Here is an 8,171-nt window from a genome sequence, read left to right on the forward strand (position 1 = left end):
TCATGAACATCTAACTTTTGGAAATAAGGAGGCTATGAAAACATTTATGGAATTATAATCATAGTAATCATGCCTTTGAAAGAAAGGGACGGGCCTTAACATACCTTTGAGGTTTACTACTCGTATCGCTTGTTCGTTCCCCTTCAATGCACTCGTGTATACCTTCAAGAGAATTCATGTCGTCATTAGCTAAACAATTATAAGAACGAACTACTAGTTCTAGGGAAAATTGGGCAGCATTTACTTTGTTTCTACTACGTTTCCCATATTCTATTTCAGCTCCCAAACATTCGCAACAATAATCGCAATATAGAGACCAACAATCACCATTTATATACATTTGGCAAAATCCACCAATTCCCTCCAATTTCTCCACATTTAATGGCTTAGGTTCGCTATCGTATTTTCCCACGTATCACACTTATCTCATGGTCTACATGTCATTTACAACGTATTCATACTCGCAACACACTAACATTCATGATTCAATTCGACTACCATTCAATCATGACACTATTCACTCTTGAAAGACCCATTTGCTATGCTTTTCTACAATTCGGGTATCTTAACCTTCCAATACCTTAAACAATATGAATTGGTCATGAAACTTACCTTGGATGATGGTGGAACAAGCTTAGAGTTGAATCCTTCCTTTTTTACCAAAACCCTTCTTCACCCTCCTTGGGATTTTCTTGAAGGAGATGACTTCCAATTAGGTCTCATACACTTTGTTTCATATATTTGGTGTTGATAATCATTGATTTCCTTGGTATTCTTGTGGTTGAAGTGTTTGGAGTGTTCTAGAGATTTCTAGGGAGAAGTTTCGTGAAGATGAAATGAGAAAATGAACTGGGGTCCCTCCTTTTTAATAGCTAAAATCTGATTTTTTTATGAACAGTTGTCGAAATGCACAGTGGTCGTAAACCCCACTTTACGGGCTGTATACTGGTTTACGGTCCGTCCCCCATGGTCGTATTTAAGCATATCAGAAACAGAAAGGTTGGCTGAAGATCATGGCAGTGTACGACTCAGTTTACGGGCCGTATTTCAATTTACGGTCCGTATTCCAAGTCGTTTTTAACCATTTGAAGCATTTGACAGAAAGTTGAAATTTTGGAAGGTTGGAGGACAATAGCAGTTTACGGTCCGTAAATGACTTTACGGGCCGTATTCCACTTTACGACCAACTGGGTCAAAGTGCAAACCTGCAACTTTTCCTTGTACGTTCGCGGGGAAATTTCCGAGGTGTAACAATCATATCTACTTACTTGTCTTTCATTGGGGTCTTCCATTTCTAATGCTTACTCATGTGCATACATGCATATGTATTTTGATATTCGTATTCATACTCGTATCCATAACATACCCGACCATGAGGGTTCGGTGATTCACATACCCGGCGATGACAAGGCTCCGTGATTATACATACCTGGCGCTACCAAGGATCAGTTTTATGCGTACCCAACTACAGTGGTGTGCGCGCGATAGGTATCATACCCAGCCATATAAGCTCGGTGTTTTATAATAGTCATACATATTTAGACACGTATACATAAAAGTCCATAAGTATCATCAACATCATTGCCATCATCGTTTTCGTTACATCTATCCTTAGAGGATCAACTATCATATAGAAGAGGTACTAGTATCGTGAAAGTATGGAGAATCATGAGCTTTGGTGATCTTAGAGATAGAATCATTTGGAAGACATTATGGAACTCATGCAAGGATATATAGTAAAGGAACCATGCCTTAATGAAAGAAGGGTTAGCCTTACATACCTCTTTGTCTTCTTAACTATTTAATGCTCACCGTTGAATCTTGAGCAATCTACATTTAGAAGGATTCATACAAAGGTTAAACCTTAATGATACTCTTAAATTCAAACTAGAATAAATCTTGATCTAATGAAATTGGGCAGCATTTCCCCTATTTCGTCAACTTCCACCATATCACAAAACAACTCCCAACATCCATAACACACCCACAATATCATAATCAAGTAATCACATTCCATTGACCCTTCATAATTCATCCTTAGGTTTAACTTATACCAATAACCTCACACCCATTTTAGCACATTTTCATACAATGCTTCCTTATCACCATTACTACCTTCCATAACAAGATTATATCTATATTATACTAAGAATCATGACTTAAGTTATCTTACTACTCAAAAACATCCTAAAAGTCACATTTGGCCCTCATTTTATACTTTCTTCTTCAACCCAAGTTCTTAAACAATCAAACATTCATGATAACATGAAATAAGCATGACACTAATCTTTGTTTTCACACAAGTTGATAGCTGCTCCAGAGCTCATTCCCACTAACCCTAGGAAGACTTCTAACCCATGAGTGCCTTGATTATTGCCTCTTGATCTTTGTTTTCACTTGGATTGGGGTGGAATAAGCTTGGAGAAGGGTTTAGAGCTCTTAAGACTTGTGGAAGATGAAAAATGAAATAAATGAACAAAGGTCTTCTATTTATACAAAAAAGTAAAAATTCAGCCTGATGGACTTATACGGACCACTTATACGGTCCGTATAATATTATACGGTCCGTATAACACCTTCAAGAAATGGACCCTTTCTGCAAATGTCATGTTATACAAACCCTCCTTATATGGACCGTATAAAGTTATACGGACCGTATAAGTGGTCGTATAACTCTAGTTGTATGAAACTCTCTCTCGTTGATTCGTTCGACTTCCAATCCTTGTGAAACCTTCTTGGAACTTGTATAATACCTCATTAACCATACAATAGGCCCTATATCAGCCCCTCCAGGCATCACAAAATAAATATTAGCTCAATTATAGCGAGAACCTTTCCGAACACAACTTATATTTCACTTCCTTCAACAAACTAGATTTCACATATTTGTACAACTTCAAAATCTTATGGTATGCACTCTAAGCTATCTAATACTTTCCTTAATCTTGTAAGGATTTATAATCACCTTAAGCTCACATTAGCCTATCCACAAAGCAACAAGTCCGGAAATTTCTGAGGTGTAACAGAGCAGTTCGTCCTAGGGTGTGTCTACGAGCCGTGTCTAGTAGAGTCTTGTTTATGGGTGTGAAGTGCGCCACACTTATAAACAAGAGGTTGCAGGGCATTTAGGAATGATTAACCCATTCTTCTCATCTTAGATCGTGCCGTAGAGCTAAATTATAGGATACAATGTCCCTGATTCTAATCGTAAATGTTTTGATTGTGGATGAGCGATTGATTATGCCGCTATGAGGTAATTGATGGGAATTGAAGCTGTTACTCTGAAAGGTATGTTTCCTACCTTATTGATATTGATAGACATTAATATAAGAACTCGAGCTAAATGTTACGAGTATTTGTGATCTCCCTGTGAGGCATGGATGTGTTTTTGGGCTGTGTGCAGGAATGAGGCAGTAAGAAGTATAGAGGAAACTCTGCCGAAATTTTTACAAATTGAATTGTTTGAATGTCTAGGCTATAGAGAAAGAATGAAGGAAAAATTTGACAATCAGATGTTTGGTAAGTTATGATTGAATAAACCATTATGAGAAACTTTCAAATAGAAGTTTTATAATGATTTTAATTTAAGGGACGAACCCTGGAAGGGGAAAAATGATTAGTAAATAAAGGAGTTGGAATGAGTGCATTCGTGATTTCGGAGAATTGATATTTATTGAAGATATAGGGAAAGTTGACACTAAGAATTCAAATATAGTATTATGATTTATAGATTGGTGAGTAAGAGATAATGAAAAGATATTGATATGGGAAAAGAAGTTAACGAGTAGGAGAAAGTTTTACTCTAGAAGAGTATATATATATATTACACACACACACACACACACACAAGATCAGGACGGGTGATGACAGGCACATGGACTCATTTATCAGACTTTCCTATATGATGTGGGTTTACATTGGGATTTAGAAGTCACCAGTCATTCGACTTCAAGGGGGTTTTGAGTATTTGATAGTTGGTATTGCTCTGAGAATCATTATGGCCAAGTTACTACGAGTATTAATGATGACCTTGACCTCAATAATGAGAAATGGTTAGGTAAGTTGGATTGCAATTATGATTGTTTTCTGGATGGCTTATACAACTTCGAAATGTGATGTTGCTTGGCCGATGAAGGAAGTAGAGATTGTATCAACCTTAGGAATATGTGGTGTATTTCTAGCTAATCCTTATAAGAAGGCTTCACCTCATATTTTTTTTTTCAGATGGGTGTTGTGAAGGTTATTTAATGATAGAGAAATTAGGTGCGATGTCGGTTTATGTGTAAGGAGAGAAGAGAATAGGTGTACAACTGAAGATAATAAGCTTACGACCACTGAACAAACTTGGTTGACGAACATAGTTTATGCGCCGCTAATGTAGCGGCTTGTCGAGCATTTGAAAAACTAATACCATCCATTTCAAATTGGATTTGTCCCCTGGACACACGAGCAATCCAACCCGTAGGATTTCCTTTTCCTCTTCCCATTCTTACTTCTGTAGGTTTCCTGGTAATAGGGATATCTGCGAGAACTCTTACCCATATCTTACCATTTCTTCGGAATTGTCCGCTCATAGCACGATGGAAGTGTCCAATTATAGCACAACGTGCTGCTTCAATCACTCGATATGAAAGACGACCAGCTCTACAACTTTTAGTGCCATATCTTCCAAAACCAAGTTGTGTACCGTTTAGTTTGCAACCCCTACTACATCTGCCTTTATGATATCTACTATATTTCGTACGTTTCGGATATATCACGTCCCTTTTTTTTACTATATGAAATCCACACTTTGACACCTGAGATTCCGTAACGAGTAGATACTTCCGCAGGAGCATAATCTATTTTCTGGTTAAATACATTACGAGATTTTTTCCATACTTTCCGCATTCAGTTCTAGCTATTTCTACACCTTCTAATCGACCTGAACAACATATACGGATCCCCTCCACCCCTTTTTTCATTACTAATGGAATATCCTTCACTATTTTACTAAAAATGGAACGAAATGATCTTGTTTTGTTCCTCTGAAAAGAGATGTCTTAAGCAATCGGAGAAGCACTTTGATAAACAGATTTGATCTTGACCGATTCAATGTTGGTATTAGTGTTTGTTCTAATATACAACAAAGATCGCATTCTTTTCACTTCGTTCAAATAATAGTTGTACCCGTACAGAATTATTCTGTTTCTCAGTATGATCTCTATCATCATCTCTATTCCCCTTATCAATTCTCCTATCCTATTTAGGTCTATGAATTTCTCTATCAATTCCATTACCTTATCCTTACCCATGAGGTTCCAACATTTTCTCCTTAATTGACCTAGGAGTTGTTCCCAGGCATCCTAAAAAAAAGGTTATTATACACCCCAACCCAATCCCTTGAAAAAAAAAGCTAGCATCGAAGAAAGGAAAGAGCGAGATGGTGGTTTTTGTTGTTCCCGCGAAGCGAAGATCATTCGCTTGGCGAATAAAGTGGGCCACCCTCTTCTTGGCTTCGGCCAAACACTTTTTCTCACTGGTCGAGCTTTCTACAAAAAAAGTGATGCAAGAACGTATTCTTTTATCTAAGCTTCTTTCCTGTGCATTAGCTCCCCCCATCGTAGATGGTTCAGCCACGCCAAGCGCCACGAAATGATTGAGAACTACGACGGGGTCGAAATTCATTTTGTTCTTTGTACTCAATAAGTATTGCATGACCGAATAATTCAAGGAAGGGCAGACTGCGGGGAGGGTCCTTTTAAGTAGATGACTCGTCGGGCAGTCGGAGCGGGACTTCTTTGGGAAAAAGAACTTGAATAAGTTTGTTTTTCTGAAAGAGTCGTCATTTTCTATCAGGAATGCTATTTCATTTTCAATCCCGGCGTATTTCGAATGCTTGAAGGCCCCGCTGACACGAAGTGATTTAGAAAGATTCTTCTTTATCGATGGTGATCGGTCATGGTATCCATATCCTTGCTTCTTTTTCGGCCATATCCGGATTTCGTTTTGCTTCTCCCGATCGTCGAGCTTGATCGACTCGACTCTTTTCCCTGCCTCCCGGCCTATAACTTCATTTCGTTCTTCTTCTGTACTGTCACTCGAATGAAGACACCCGATCGGCCCGACTTTCCCAAATGCCCCCCACCGGCCCTTCTCCTTTACGGGTTTGGATTTTTCGCGTCGTTTCAGTCATCATGGCCGACGAGGAAGAAAGAAATGAATGAATGTTTTGTTGGGAAAATGTATAATAATACACCTACCGAGACCAAAGCCAAAGGTAAGTCTCGTAGGTGGACATATCGAACCGAAATAAGATCTCAGATTGACATCTTCATACACTAATTTACAATAATAATAAATAGAGTCAATGGCAACTCTGCCGTGGGAAGAGCCGCTTCTTTCTTGCTTGATAGGGGGGGGGGGGTTCCATTCACCAGCGCAGACTAAAAGTGCTCTCCGAACCATGCTGGATAGTCACCCATCACACGGCTCTCAAACCCAACCTGTGGTGGATCTCGGGAGACAAAGTCAAAACGCAACATCCTTTGCCCCATACATTGAGTTGCTCCTCCCTGCCGATCAAGGAGTGAGGCTGCTCGTGATAAGCAACGCTTTAAGCCGCTATCGTTCGGTTCAGATAAGTCAAGTTTCTTCGGTCGCTTCGCTCAGGCGGTCTTCCCTTATCTTCCCTAACGTGAAGACTCGTTATAGTTTGAGATGAGAAAGGAGCACCGGCGGAACGCAATGAATAAGAAATTGACAGCAGAGGGAATCAATGATTCTTATTCGACCGAGTTCTAGCTAGAAAGATGTATATTACACACCGGAGGTTGGTAAGAACTGAGGTTTGGAACTCTAACCTAAGTAGGCTTACCAGCGAAGAAACAGGTACTTGATCGGGCGGGGGGCGGTTTGGTTTCATGCAAGGACCTCGCAGCAGGAAGAAGCAGTTGTCATTTGAAAGTAAAGGCTCTCCTCCTGTTTTACGAATCCTAGAACTCTCTTTACTGAGCGAGACTCCATCCATATCCCTACGTTTGGTTTTTCTTTCATTCAATCATCACTTGTTTGACAGCTTAAACTAGGCTCTACTTTAGAGATAGGTTTTTGGTCAACATCAAAATAGGTCAAGGGCGCGTCGAAACGGTCGGTAGCTGCTTAGTCTCATCCGAAAGTTTAATCTCCTTACTCCTTACTGCTTTTTTCTTTGAAAAAAAGAAGAGGGTCGATTTAGGCTCCTTCCCTTCCACTGCGTAGCCGTGCTAGCATGTACTACGAGCCCTCTGTCCCATGCATCTAACCAACTCGCGTGGTTCACTGGTTCCACCGAAAACTCTCCTAAGTTGAAGCAGAGCATAGTGTGCTTTAGGCGCTGAGCGAGAAAGGTCTCTTCTTTCCTTTCGGTTTATTCACTGATCTGAAACGACGTACTTGTTTTCTTATTGATTCCCGGGGTGGTGGTATTCTTGAATGAAGTCTATCCGAACCGAATTAGCACTTCTCAGATCAGGCTAGGCCTCTCCAGCTGAGCTGGGCGCCGGGGCCCTAGAAGCGCTAGCAATTGACACATAGGGGAATGGTTGCCCGGGTTTCTCGGCCTGGTATCCTGCACCTTGTTTTCATGATATCTACATTCAACTGTGCCCCGGAGACACGGTCGAAGCACGCCCGTCCAGTGTGCTTCTTTCACGACATGCTATTGTCCTGGGTGTCTTCCAGTGGTCTTCTAGCCTTAGAAAAAGTCGTGTCCGCCCCGGGCATCTGCAACCTCCTCCTTTGATATTCTAATCTGGGAGAACTAAAAGATTGACCCGTTCGGTGACTTTCGCAGTCATCCTCACTAAACCAACTTGAATCTGAACTATGATTCAGATCAAGTCTTATCGAAATAGGATTTCCTTTTCGTGCCATACGCGCTTAGACTTTACTTTTTCCCCCTTTTTCTTCCCGGTCCAATATTTGTTCTTGAAGGTTTTCGTTTCCGTGTAGAAGCAAAGTCTCCAAATTTATGACCAACCTTTCCTTCAGTAATCTTACAACGAACATGAGTTTTTCCATTGTAAATTCGTACGGAGCAATCAACGAATTCTGGCGAAATAGAAGATCTACGTGACCAAATTTTCCCGTGAAAAAGAAGATCTCTCTTCTTCTTCATTCTCAAGAGGAATGCATCAACAAAACTGCCCTTC

At 40.1% G+C, this 8,171-nt stretch overlaps 1 pseudogene; it reads right to left on the bottom strand.

The window, feature by feature from the left end:
- Nucleotides 1-4,731: 4,731 nt before the first annotated feature.
- LOC132638421 (small ribosomal subunit protein uS3m-like) lies at nucleotides 4,732-7,893 on the bottom strand (annotated as a pseudogene).
- Between the last annotated feature and the right edge of the window lie 278 nt (nucleotides 7,894-8,171).

The sequence above is a fragment of the Lycium barbarum genome, chromosome 4, assembly GCF_019175385.1.
Source record: "Lycium barbarum isolate Lr01 chromosome 4, ASM1917538v2, whole genome shotgun sequence".
Classification (NCBI taxonomy): domain Eukaryota; kingdom Viridiplantae; phylum Streptophyta; class Magnoliopsida; order Solanales; family Solanaceae; genus Lycium; species Lycium barbarum.